This window comes from Parasteatoda tepidariorum, chromosome 4 (genome assembly GCF_043381705.1).
Source record: "Parasteatoda tepidariorum isolate YZ-2023 chromosome 4, CAS_Ptep_4.0, whole genome shotgun sequence".
NCBI classification, from domain to species: Eukaryota; Metazoa; Arthropoda; class Arachnida; order Araneae; family Theridiidae; genus Parasteatoda; species Parasteatoda tepidariorum.
In genome coordinates this window covers 9,384,652-9,399,937 of record NC_092207.1, presented here as the reverse complement: position 1 = coordinate 9,399,937, position 15,286 = coordinate 9,384,652, and the positions used below count along the sequence as shown (strand labels likewise).

General features: G+C 29.2%; 1 long non-coding RNA gene across 2 annotated transcripts in view; it reads right to left on the bottom strand.

The window, feature by feature from the left end:
• The window catches only part of LOC107451852 (uncharacterized), a 224,645-nt gene that overhangs the window by 149,665 nt on the left and 59,694 nt on the right, over positions 1-15,286 (bottom strand). The window lies entirely within an intron of this gene.

The following is a 15,286-nucleotide window of genomic DNA, read 5'->3' as shown; positions in this document are numbered from 1 at the left end:
AATATGGATTAGTACAGCCCGCGACAAAACTATAGCACACTTTGTATTTTTTTACGAAAATTACAAAATTGACCAATTTTGACGAAAATTAAAATTGACCAATTTTGAACCCAATATAGCGAACCTTGCAAAAAAACACCAGGCACACCCATCTCATTGATCAAGAAGCAGTAAATCTTTAGTTACTTTACTTATTATATCTACTTATGCATAATTACTTATTATTTAATAATAAGGTATTTAAATTTCAATATTAATATATTTTTCATAAAACTATTGTTACATAATGTACTATTACTTTAATAAATGTTTAAAATCATAAAATAACTGTATAAACACAGTATCTAATAGAGTTTTATTTTAATTAACAGAAAATTACTTTTGCGGGGGTCGATGGAGATTTCGAAAAATTATATAGGGGTCGATAATCAAAAAAGTTTGGCGACCGCTGCTCTACAGTGATGCCATATAAATAACATGGACATTTTCACCCCATTCACTGGGAATGAGAAAAAGCAACCTGCTCATCAGTAACTATGCACTGTTAGACGCTCACTCTTTCAAAGTTATGCACTGAATAAATAAATAAATAAAAGTTTAATAATCCCATTCTTTCAGTTGCGAAACAGGATTCAACAGTGAAGTTATATAAATAACAACGAGGAAGAGATTTCTGGAAGAAAATGAAATTGTTGAAGTCGATGGAGGAAAAGCTCCCAAGTTCATCAACATTGTTTAGAGAAAAATGTTTAAAAAGAAAGATGTAAGTTATAGGAAAAGAAAAGGGGAGATTGAAAAACTCCCGCTGAAGAAAATAAATTTTCCTTCTCCCCCCCCATACATCTTTTTCTTTTCAAGCTCCGTCTCCCCCTTATTTCTTTTCAGAAAAGTCTTAAGACAATAAGGAGGAGAAAAAAGAAATAGCAAAAACCTTGGAATGAAGTCAGTCCGCCATTTTCATTTATTCGTGCAAAAGAGAGCAAAAACTCATCATAAATGAAAGATCTCCCCCCCCCCTTTCCCTTCATGCTTCTATTCGAAATGAATCTTGGGCGCTTTAAATCTCTTTTTCTCAGAAGGTGCAACGAGGTTCATTATTCTTTTCGGGTGCATTATTAGATTTCCATTGTGTCCTTCCCAATACGTTCTTATTCTAGAATTTCGTAGATCGAACACTTCCCATGAACAGACGATAAGAAAGAACAATCCCTAAAACACAAACGCTTATTTCATTCGATTACAAAGCAGCGAATAAAACGATTCCTTTAGAATCAAACCGTGTGCTTTTTAAATATCGGTTGCATAAAGGCTACCGATTTCTTACGCCTCTCCCCCCTGTTTTTAATTTAATGCAGCATACCTTAATCGCATGGGCACGATTTCCTTGCAAAGATGCTGCACAAGATTTTATAAGATTACTTAAACTAATAGTACTGATTATCAAAACTATTAAACCCAATTAAGTACAAAGCCACAATTTCAGGTTGCAGAGAGCGATACTAAAGTTTATATAGTCACTAAATCGTAACATTGTTTTTCTATATATATATATATATTTTTACATTGCAAGAGCTTAGAGCAGCATAATGATCAGCCACATTTTTAAATTGTTCGGGTAAGCATTTTTGTTTAAAAGAAAACAATACCATTTTTCACGTGGACAATAAATCTGTTACCTAATAAAAGTTTCGGAAACTTGTAAAGTATCTATCTAGAAAAACACGGAGAAAAAGTTTAATGTAAAAATGTTCTTTTGGAGTGAAAAAAAATTCTTATCCATATGGTGCCGTAAACCCTTAAACTAAATAGACCCCTTCAATAGTTTTTACAATGTTTCTGATTCCTTCAGTAAATATTTTAAGTGCTACCAATTTAAAGATATTTAAGCGATTTAAGGTTTAAAGATATTACAGTTAAAAGATATTACAGTTTAAAGAAATTACAGTTTAAGGATATTTAAGCACCTTTGACGACTATGATTAGAGAATGATAATAAGATTTGAAGTTTATACTGAAGTTGATAATACAATTTTCTCAATATTTTTTTTTATATACTAGGGGGCTAGGCCCCCTGTTCGCTGCCGCTCACCAACCCCTATGATTGCTTCGCAATAATTGTCTTTTCTTGGCTAAAAACAGTTTTTCTACGAAAGTTGAAATTATTCACTTAACATATATATACTAAAAGGAATTCTGTTTGCTTACGCTTGTGCCTCTACTTCTCACGTCCAAATATTACTATCTTTTAGTATTATAAACAATTAGATCTCTTGGTGAACAGAAGTGATTTTTCGGAGCAATCATTTTTTAAAATAACAGTTATATTCTTAATACATTACATTGTTCAAACAAATTTGATGAGTTCACAACCATAATTTAATATTTTCGCTAATAATAGCAGCACTCGAAAATAACTTCAAATTAGGGATGCAAAAATATTTAAAGGAAAACAATGCCTTTAGCACTTTTGTTAATTTTATGCTGATGACAACCAAAACAATATTGAAATGAATGAGGCAAAACTGGATCCCACCTCGTGAATTTTAGGCCAATAGAAATGCACGGACAACAATGGAATACTGTGACACCATCATTAGACATAATCAAAATATAGAGCCCCATCAAAATAAAATAAAAATTGCCACTCAGCTTTAGCTGGTAAGTTTAGTTGTAACATTTTAGCAAGCAGCATTTTTAAAAACTATTACCTTTTCACACACATGCGTTCTCAATTTTAATTGGCTGCTTTGTGCGTTACTAACCGCAAGTCTTCTGTGATTGGTTATGTGTTATCATTTCACTGTCTTCTTATATTCGCTGATGCTTACCAGCCCCGATGATTGATTCGCAATAATTGCTGTTTCTTGGTATAAAATGGTTGAAATTATTCAACTAAAAATATATGTTCTAAAAAAAGAACACTTGTATCTCCACTTCCCACGTCCCAATATTTCTCTTACGATACTATTAAGATCTATAAAGCGAACATAAATCATTTCTCTGAGTAATCATTTTTTGAAATAACATTTAAAATTAAAAGTATATTGTTATAACAAATATGTTGAGTTAACAACTGTAGTTTGAAATTTTTGCTTACCAAACGGACGGATGTATTTTATATACAATTTTTGCATTTATCACTTTGTGCATGAAGCAGAAAATTAAGTTTCTTAATCATTTAACGAAACTCTTTAACCGTAATTCATAATAGCATATTGATGCAATTTGCATCAAAAAATAATAATTGTAAAATCGTTAATAAGATCAGACGCCGATTTAAATAACTTTAATATAAATGTAACGTAGAATTGCATTATTCTAATAATAATAATAAAAACAATCAATTTAGAAATCNTAAGAAAAGTATTTAATTAAATTAATTAAAGTAAGTAAGTATTAATTAAATTTTATGTAAACTCAATAATTTGACCTCCCAGCCCCCCACCCCTCTTCTGGTTGCACGCCTGCCTTACGAGCACTCGGATTTAACGAGTACATGTTACGGTCCCTTTGTGCTCGTTATAAACGAGTTCGACTGTAGTATATTGATGTAATTTGCACCAAAAAATAATAATTGTAAAACCGTTAATAAGATCAGACGCCGATTTAAATAACTTTATTATAAATGTAACGTAGAATTGCATTATTCTAATAATAATAATAAAAACAATCAATTTAGAAATCAAACAAACCAAAAACGTAATGATAACAGTACAGATAATTTTAATCTTTATTGAGTATTGAGAATAGTTAAGTGCGGCGAGCTCTCTGCTTAACGCTTATAGCTCTGAATTTTAATCTTTAAATTAGGAAAACAAAAATATGTACACGAAAACAATAACTTTATGACTTATAACAATTTTATGCTGATGACAACCAAACCAATATAAAAATTTACCTGGCAAAACTGGATCCTACCATGTGATTTTCCAGCCAATAAAAATGTATTGACCACAATGGAAAACTGCGATCGTTAAATTTTAATATATAGTAAGAAATTTTTATTCCATTGGTCCTTTACATTAGACTGTACTTTTCATAATATTTAATTGTGTTTCTGACAATATTCCCTCACTTTTGGGGTTTTAAAAAAAAAGTGTTTCCAGTACGAAGCTATTCTTTAAAGATAGACGCAGTTGTCATCATCATCATCATCGAGAGAGGAAGAGGCCGAACAAATGAAAAAAAGTTGAAAAAAAAATTTTTTTTTTTGATGAGCACATTTTTGCGCATATTTAAATAAAAATTAATTTATAGTAATAAGTAGTATTTTGTAACAAACATTGAAAGTAATACGTTATTGAAAGTAATACGTTATTTTAAATGACAGATACAAAATAGCCGTTGCGAAAAAAATACTTGTCGTCTATAGTATACATTTAGTTCACATTGAACAGAACAGAACATTTTGAAGTTCTCTCGGAAGAAAAGCATGAAAGAAGCCTCTAAGGTGAAAAAACTATACACGCATACGCATAAAAAAATATCCTTCAAATAAAGCCTTTTTGTTGAAAAAACATACGCCTGGCTTTAAAGACAATAGAAACCCTTGTTTGCAAACGTATGACCCAAATTGAATTCTGCCCGAATTTTTTTATTTTTTATTCCATATCTCCTAAGTTTTTATATTATGCGCATTAGTAAAGTAAAAAAGATGTAATCACCACGATTTTACTCTAAGAAATATCGAAGAACGAAAAAAAAAATTCTTTTTTTCTGCAGATTGAATATAAGGGGGTTTGTGTACCATGAGAGGAAGTTAGGAGGAACGAAATTAATAATGAGTAGTAAGTGTAGATGCTTAGGGTGGTTGGATTCGTTCTGGTTTTATTTTTTTCTGCCCGAATCGTGATACAACCTGAAAGCTAAATCGTGAAAAAGCGCCATTTTTTTTCTTCCGAAAATAAATCAATTTTTTGTTCTGTATTTCGTAGCAAGGGTTATTTAATATCTCCTTTCTTATTAAAAGTTGTAAGAAGCCCTAAGGTCTGTTGAATGAATGGTGGTAAGAACAATCAAGTGGTAGCAGCAGGTGTTCTATAGAACCTTATTCTTGTAAAAATAACAGACTTTCGGTTGTAATGAGTATCGATTGCACTATTTATCGATGCTTTGAGATTGTATCGATACACAAATATGAACGTTTTGAATGTAATTTTTGCTTATTATTTTTCGGAACTTTTTTCAAGAAATGCTTCGTACTTAGCTTGAAGGAGACCATGGTTTAAAGATAAATATGGCGTCAAATCACACTTCACTATTTTAATTTTGATTTACCTAGTTATTTTCAATATACAACACTCAAAATAAAATAGAACACTATTAATTTTTAATCTAATAATTGAATTTTCATATGCTACGATACAATCTTAATGAATTGCTTATCCTAAACATGCTTTGTGCAGATGATATTTTAAGTAACGTAATTACTCAGAAAAAGTATTTTTTTCAGTAAACAAGCCTTCTGAACTTCTGACCACCAAAAAATGGGTTAGCCGCAATTAGGAAAAGACGGACTCAATAGTTAAGGAAAAGAGCGACCTAAGATTTGAGCCTCTTAATGTTAATTTCACTTTCTACACACTGAAAAATATTTTAAATTTTTAAATTTCAATATGCATTTTAAAATTTTCATTTCTTAAAAATTATTGGATCGAATGAAATTTTGGATTTTGTTTTTTAAATTTACTTAATTAAAAACATGCTTTTTTTTTTTAAACAATTTTTTGAACATGCTTAAAATAAATAATAAAAAAAATTTACGCACAATTACGCGAAATGAAAAATTTACGCATTAAAGGTCACAAACTCGGAACCATATTTTTCAGATTGTCACAATCTAAAAACAAACAAAATACCCCTATTTTGAGGGTCAGAAAAGCAAATCAATAAAAAAAAAAAAAAGTGTGTTAATTCAAAGAAAAATCGCATTTGTGTCTGATTTTGTAACCTAAAATGTAGTATAAATAAATAAATAAAAATAAGTAAATAAATAAATAAATAAAAATAAGTAAATGAATAAATATATAAAAATAAATAAATAAATAAACTTTCAAAAAATAAATTAGCTTAATAGTGCTTGCTTGGTTTTTAAATTATTTTTCAAACGGAAATTGAAGACAATTCCTTTTTTATATCAATAAAACTACAATTTTAAATAAAAGCTCTTCTACGAAATATGAAAATAATTTTTTTAATAATTTTGATGAGTATGATAAGTACTGCTGTAAATTTTGACCTCAGTCCATTAAAACCTGTTTTTAACCTTGCTTTAAATTTAGGTCTGTATAGTTTAAAAAGTTCTCTGAAAAAGGCGAAGAGAAAAATCATACATTAGAAAAAAAACCTGTGAGGAAGAAACAACTTGTGTTACCATAGAATGCAAAGTTACGGTAGCGACATCTATCGAGAAGAGGATGAAACTATAATCAGAAATCTAATTTCTATCACGGGGCAAAGGTTTTGTGATGCGTCATTACGTAATTAACGCGAGAGCGTAAGAGAATTGAAACGGTGTTTCCCCTCATTTAATAAATAATACGAAATCAATGGTTTTAATTTTGAAGTAAATTATTTCTTTATGTCATTTTTAGAGAAGTAAAACAACGTGTTTATTTTGATTTACAAAAAATTTCCATCAGAAAATAATAATAATATTAATTAATACATAGCATAGCACTCTCCAAGTTTAAATATTTAGTGTGATTTAAAAAAAAAAAAAAATTATCATAATTTTTTTCCTTACATCTTTGCATTTTTAAAGCTATGACTTATAAAAGTTCACCAGTTTCTTATAAATACGCGAATAATATGCTAATAATATGCTACATACGCGAATAATATGCTAAAATTAGATATTTAATTAGTCATGTTTACAGTTAAGCATTGAGATGATATGGACAGTTTTCTCAAAACAAAATTATTCCATTTTACTCTTTAACGAAATAAAATCAAATACAACTTATATATTTTACTCAAAACACGTTGGAAAAAAATTAAGAAATTAACTATTTTTAAAAAAACTAAGATAATATTAGTAAAAACAAAACATTTTAATAATATACAAAAGCTTAAACAAGTAATAATTTTCAAACAGAGTTTAACCTTAGAAACACATTTCAAGAAACTAAATAAGCATATAATTTATGCAAGTACTTTCTCTAAATAAACATACCTTTTTCCGATCCCAATATATGGGGGTAGCCGCAGTCTGGTATTAATGGTCCCAATAGTTTGGTCCAAAGTTTGAACCCCCTAATGTAAATTTTATTTTTTGTACTATCAAATTTTTGCACACAATAATATTTGTTTTTCCAACGATAATTCCGTGCAAAAAGTAAATTTTAGTAAATATTTTTTATTATTTTATTTAATATAAATTAAAGTCAAAAAAATTTTGAATTGTAAGGTACACAATTTTTACATCATTCTAAAGTATCTAATTTTGCATGGCAGAATACAAAACTTAGTGACATCGGTCGAATACGAAAGCGAATTTGAAAAGAAATCGTATATTTAAAATTCGTTATCTCAGGAATCATACGACCTAAATTCCGATGCATGATTAAATTCATTGTTGAGCTCTAGAACGTAGCATCTTATTATAGTACATATGTATAGCATATTAAGACTTTACATATTTTAAGGGGTGGAAAACTCTTTTTAGAATGTATTTTAACAAAATGGTAAAAATTATTATTTTTCAATTGTAAATTTCATGTAAATAAAATATAGTTATATGCTATTCATAAACTTGTTCCCGTCTGTGCAATTGAAATAAGTAAAAATTGTTTTTCAGAAAATAAGCTGAAAGTAAGTAGATTTGTATTTTTTATATTAGAATACTGAGATATTGAAACGATAAAATAAATTTAAAATTCAATTTTTGATTAAAAATAATACTGTCGAATTAATCAATTTGCGTCTAATGTGTTGCATCATTTACAAAAATATAATAAAATATAATAATAAATAAAACATAAAATAAAATTCTCCTAAATCACGACAAAATAAAATATTTTAATAATAATTTTCACAATTTACGACTAGCAACACCAAACGACATCGCAGCATCTAATACATCAATCTCGCCTATTTAGCGACTTTATTTAAAGAAGATTTTAATGAAGATTCTATTTTAGAATTGTTTTAAAACCAAGACATTTCGTTTCTGCAAGACATTATAGATAGTTTAAACTCAAAACATTGCTTTGTGTTTAAGAAACTCTTAACTGTAATTTTCTACTTTCCTCAAATATTTTATCAGGGACAATCTTAAATTTGACATTATTAGCTTACAGAACCACCCCCCACCCCGAGGAAAAAAAAAACTCTAAATTTTTTTGCGGGCATTTATATAATTAAATTAATAGTTTATTATTTAACTATAAATAGCTTTACTTCGAAAAAAAATTGGATACAGTAAAGTAAGTTATTTCTCACAGTTCAGATAACACTAATTAAAATCATGATACTTATATATTGGATACAGAATAATACATTCAACTCCGCTGAAAGGAATACCATTGGTTACAGTCAACACTATATAATTAAGCGGGTTATTCGATTAAAAAAAGGAGGGTATTATTCAATATTAAGTGCTTAATTTTTACGAAAGTTTACTTTTTAATGGTATCTAATGCACAGTATAGTGTTTTGTTTTATAAATAAACTCAATTTCATGACTAATACTCAATTATAATTCAAACTGTCTGTGTTAGTATTGTAAAGTATAAATATCATTTAAACTTACATAAAAATAAATCCATGCTAATAAAAAAAATAATACAGGTACTATAATATTATTATTTATTTATTTTTTTCAAAAAATCTGTATTTGAAGACTGTTTTTATACCTGTTTAATTTGTAAATTTATCAAAATTTATTTCCCTTTCTTTTTTTTTTACTAAGACTTTTGTGACTTGTGTATTCCTTTCGAATACTTTAAGATTTTTTTTCTTTTCGAAACTTGAGAAATTCCAAATTAATTTGCTATTTCAGCTTGGGATTTTTGAAATTTTTTTCTTAAAAAAACTTCGTTTTTTCTTTCTTTTTCGATTATTCCTAATCATTCCTTTTCACTCTCATCTTCTATTCACTGGAGAAAGCAATGATTATTCTACTTTAGAGAAAAACACACTGTAGCACTAGTGTGTCAGATTTTTGAAACTTTTCTTTATCAAAGCTAAAATAGCACACCAGGAAGGGAGCATAAGTCTTCACCGTGAAACAAATCACTCTATACCTTTTTACATTTTAAGTGATATGTGAGGGAAGTAAATAAAGAGGGGTAAAACTCCTTCATTCACTCCAATGTATAAATAACTGCCAGCAAGATTCGATTAATTCTTAAACTATGCTCTTAACACCTGTTCAGAGCAACAAATGAACAGAGTCCCTATTGAACAATGGATTTGGACAACAGAATCCCTATTGAAGTGACCACCTATTATATTCTTATCTTCTTAACTGAAAATTTCCTGCTAGGTGGTGAAACATTTCTTAAAAATAAACTGTTTTCTTAATTTCAGTAGGGTACACCAACCAGTGAAGGAACACGACCCAGTGAAAGAACATTTCATATATATTGATTAAAAATAAGATTTTGAAAGTTTTTCTTTAGATTGATTGGTAACAATAGCTTACTGCCAAACAATAGGAAGTCATCTAACAATGTATTGGATTACCTGGTCACATAGCGTTCTCTGGAAAAAAATTTTGAATTTGTTATTATCTGTGCAACACGTTGATTCTTTGATAAAATTAAAAGGTAAGTGCTTGTATTTATCTGTTTAAAGTGAAATTAATTGGATGTAGTAGTTTTATTTTTCGCACTGTGAAAAAGAAAATTCAAAATATAGTTATTGAAGTTACGTTTTATTTATTTTAAGCATCATAGCATAACCCAGTGAAGGAACAAGTGTTCCTTTACTGGGTTTTTTTCTAAGTTAATGAAAATAAAAGATAAACTTTAATTTCCTTGTACTTTAATGATAATCCGCATCAAAAGTATGTTACAAATACAAAAAACAACTTCTAATCAGTGGGGGAACAGACATGTTCCTTTACCGGGCATAGATTTCCCAGTGAATAAACAGCATGTATTAACATGTTGACACTTTAATTTTCAATTCATGATTACAAAAAAAAAATTACATGATTAATTACATGATTACAAAAAAAAGTTAACAGTTTCCAAGTATTTGTATGTTATAATTTCAAGAATAGGCTTATTTTTAGATATTTGTATGGCTTATAAATTCATAAAGAGCATTCAAAAAAATAACCAAAATTAAGTGTCCTTTTACTGGGAAATTTTGTGTTCATTCACTGGTAAGAGCTGTTCCTTCACTTGGTCTTCTTACTACTTGTTATTTGAACCTCCAAAACTTTAAAACAATATGTAAGTTCTCTACATTTTTTTTCTTACATAATTTGCAATTAGTAACAAATATGTTGACACTGTCATTTAACTAAAATTTAAAATTTTGAAATTATTATGATTTTTCAAAAGGCAAGCGAAGCTTAAGTGTTCCTTCACTGGTTAGTTTACCCTACCTCTTCTTTGTGCAATTAAGTGAGGACTGGAAACAACAAATATCTAAACAAGGAAATTTAACATTCATATGAAACGATTTCGTTCCGTTACATTTCATTCGTATAAGCGGGTTATTCGATTATCCGCTATGCAATTAAGTGGGGGCGACTATATATTGGATACAGAATAATATATAAATATTGGATATAGATAAGTAATTTATTTTGCACAGTTCGGAGTCAGACACCGCTCTAAAATCAGGATACTTTAGTCAACATAACCCCAAAAAAAGAATCCTCACGCAAAACAGGGGCGATCACTTTTACAAGACCATTTGTGTTATTACTCTCAAATTGAAGAGTTATTATTTTGTCCCTTCCGCCTCTTTTGTGCCCGGCACGTAAAGACCTCATAAAAACCTCTCGCTACACACACCCCCGCAAAACCACCAGGTAGAGAGAAGCCGACTCTGACCACCACCAGCAGCAGCCGCGCCCAAAATTTAATAGATTAAAAATTTGTGGCAAGCGAAACATTGGAAAGATTTTCCTCTCCTCCTCTTCGCACTTCTCTATCTTCGTGGCCGAGGGTGTAAATGACTATGAAGGGGGCGTACGAAATGATTGGGGGGAAAGAGAATATTAGTGAAATAAAGTGACTAACTGGACATTATTTCGGCTCCACCCTCCAGTGTTTGCTCCATTTTGAAAAATGTTCTGTGATTCTTTAAAGATAGCTTTTGCTCGTTTTCGTTTGTTTCCTTGGAGTAAAAGAAAAATTGATAAATGTGTCTTTTCGTAGAGGGAAAATTATCTAAAATACAGTGTTTGCGTTTATATTAGATTATCTAGAAAGCACTGTTTGCTGGAATTTGAAGTACTGTTTGTTCTTAACACTAAACATGCCAGTACTTAATAGATACCAATTTCTATCAAAGTCGGTCAAATGAATGGACTTTATGTTTCTTGATTGAATGTATGAAATATGGATGTTAGGAGGGAAATAAACTAAAAAAAACTTTATTATAATCAAACAAATTGTATATTGTTAATTTTTATGTATTACAAACACAAAGAATAAGAATTTTTAATTCATTGATTAACGCATTTTTTACACATACAGGGTGTTTACATTGTTCATTTTCCGCAAACATATTTCTTCTAATTATTATTATTTCTATAATTCTTATAATTATTAGAATATATCAGAATTATAAGAATTATAATTCTTATAATTAATATTATTTCTTTTAAGAACTTGTGCTGTCTTGATTGTTTCGACATTTTTCTGTGTAAAAGCTAACAGTTAATTAGAAATGAAGTAAAGCTATCAAAATAAAATATAAGCTACCTACCAAAAGATTTAGTTTTTGTCACTTTTTCTGACACAAAACTGCCAATCTAAAATTTTAGGTGCTTTCTTGAAATTTGAATTCACAGTCATTCTGATTGAACTAACTACGCAACAGTCTTTGGCAGAAATGTGCAACTAATCGAATGCAATACTTTGAACACGCATTACATCGTCATTTCTGATCCGATCACCTTATAAAGCAATTAAATTGTTCTCCCGGTCAAATGACCGGTTGTGGTAGAAATAGGTATACGACAAGTATTATTCAAAACAAAAAAAATACAAAAAAAATAATAATAGAATATTAACGGTGGATAAATGTTAGGAAAAGTCATGAAGTCAAATGCGCAAAAACGATAAGATGATAAGCTCATTTTCGATGCAAAAGTTCCTAAACGGTCATCTGACCTGTTATGGTATGTTTAGTGTTAAACTAGATTACCTGAAAAAAGCATTTTTTTTTCTTCTAAAATTAGATGATCTGAAAAGTATTGTTTGCATTTAAATTAGACAATATAGAATATATTGTTTTCGCTTTAATTGATCTAAAAAATATTGTTTGCTTTGTAAATCTGATTGTCTTAAATGCATTTTGTGTTTTCAAATTATGTAGAAAAGTTTTCTGTTCTCTTAAATTAGGACCTTGAAAGTATTGTTTTCTTTTAAATAAAATGATTTAAAAGCTATTGTTTTATCTTAAATTAAATGAACTAGAAAATATTGTTTGCTCTCAAATTGCGTGATTGAAAAAAAAAATTATTTGGCCATCCATCAAATTAGATTATTTAAATAAAGAAAATACTGTTTTCCTTATTTAGATACGTACTGTTAATACTACTAATAATACTGTTAATGCGTACTAATAATACTTTAGATCTGTACTATTAATACTATACTAGAATCAAGAAAGTGGTGTTTGCTACTAAGTTAGTACATCTTAAAAGTATTGTTTGCTATTAAGTTAGTTGATCCTAAAAGTATTGAATGCTTTTAATTTAGGATCTAAAGAATAGTGTTTGTTCTTAATTAAGACCAAAGAACCATTGTGTGCTATTGAATTAGATTAAACCATAAATTATATCAAATAACCTAAAAGGAATAGTTTTTTCTTGAATTAAATAAAGAAGAAAATATTGTTTGCTTTTAAATCAGATGGTGCAGAAAATTTTGTTTGTTTTTAAATTAAATGATCTAAAGAGGCGTTCTTTGCTCTTAAGCTATGAGCTGTAGCTAAGTCCTGTTGTTTGCTCTTAAATTTAAGGCTCTAGAAAATATTGTTCGTTTTATAATTACCTGATCTGGAAAATATATATATTTCTCTAAACTAGATGATTTTAAAAGTAGCGTATAAATTAGATGATTTGAAAAACATTATTTGCTCTTAAAATAGATAATCAAGAAAATACTGTTTCTCTTATTAAATACTGTCCAAAAATAATTTTTTTGGGGAAAGAAATAATAGTGTAAATAATGGCAATTTTTTTTTTTTTTTTTAAATATGCGAAAATTTTGAGAAGATTATTAATTATGTTTATTTTTATAAAATGACAATGAAATTCGTAATGTTCGTTTCCGTAAAAGAAAAAAATGAGAAGCATAAACAATAACCAAAAACCAGAATGGGAGGGGGGAATCTCTTTGTCTCACCCCCCCCGGGTATTTTCTTTATGCAATAAAGAATAATTTTTATTCTAATTGAGTAACCGTAAAAAACATCTAGTAGCTGAATAGCAACATAGAGCAGCTTGAAAATTAAGTACTATAACTCTGCGTCCATCACGTTATTACATGAAAATAAAAATCCCATAGCTGGATTAAGAGCGCAAAGTTAAGCGGTCAATAACTTTCAGAAAATGAATAAATGTGTATGCGGATCCTATTTTTTCCCCATTATATATTTTCTGTCATTTATATAACTGGTTTTAAAAAAAAAATAAAAGGAACGAAATGCATATCAAACTGCGATTTTGTAGTCCAGTGTAGTCCACGACGTCATTCCTAAGTCAAGGTAACATCGTTTGTCAAATTCCCCCCCCCCCTTTCAGAATGTAATGTTAAGGTATGGGGAAGGACAGCACACACTGACATCAGTAGTTAATTTTTGTGTAAGAATTGGATCAAAGATTAGTACTCAGATAGAAAGAGGGTTAAATGGGGATATGTCAGGGCGTGTGCTGCTCTAACACACAGTCATTAGTTCTTTTTTCTTGTGGCTATTTTCGCGGTTATGTAAGACGATATTAAGAGCTATTTTTTTCCGTCCCTAAATTATATGAATCAACACGGTTTACAACCGGTATGAATGTGTATATTTAGTGGCTGAAGATTATTACTTACGAGAAAATCATGCATTCAAACATCCAATATCTATTATGTATTGTACTGTAAATCCGCATTTCCAAACAATAATTGAATCGGATTTGGAAAACATTTACATGGTTAAATCCTTATTCGATTTTTTATGCATTATATTTTCTTACTAAACAGCATTTAAATATTATGTAAGTATACAAGAGGAGTAATTGTATTATTGAATTAAGAATTGATGTTAAATTTGGAGGATGAAAAAAGTTGGAAAGGAGTTACAGAGGTCAGTTTTTGACCACAAAAATGAAAAGCAAAAAGTTTCTTAAGATTATTCTACTCAAAATTTTATAAAATAAACTAAAAGGCAAATTTAGCATCATTGCAGTGTTACATATTTTATTCGAATTTAATTCTAAAGTTGGATTGATACAACAAAAATCAAAGCAGAAATAAGACTGTTTGTTACTACTTTCTCGTGCAAGCATGGAAGGTTTTGTGATTTAGCCTATTTTTGTTGACAAGGGAAGCAAAAAGATCTAACATTGCCAAGAAATAAAATGTTTACTTAATCTATTTGAACGATCCCGGTAAGGCATTTTAAGTTTTCCGATTTATTTCTCCCTAGCTAACTTATCACTTCCAGTAATTTTTCTGATTATATTTAATAAGTTTAACTTACGTTTAAAAATTTAAAATATAGCCTGGAATGCTGCCGAGCCAGTTTTGATCCGCAGGCCGTAGTTTGGTAAACTAAAATCGTTCGATTTCATTATTAATATTTTATATATATATATATATATATACACCCTTGTGCAAATTAATTGAAACAAACTTTTTTTTTTCGTGTTTTTTAAAGAAGATGTTTTGGGGTTGTTTCGGTTACAATGGGGTTGGACCTTTGCAGCCTATTGACGGTATGATGCGTTCTGAGCAGTACATTACTATTCTGGGTAAAAAAGTTGTTCCAGAGTTGAAGAAACGATACCCTGATGGAACAGGGATTTTTCAACAGGATTTAGCTCCTTGCCATACGTCCAAAATTGTCAAGAAATTCATGTCTGAGAATCAAATTGAGACATTGGAATGGC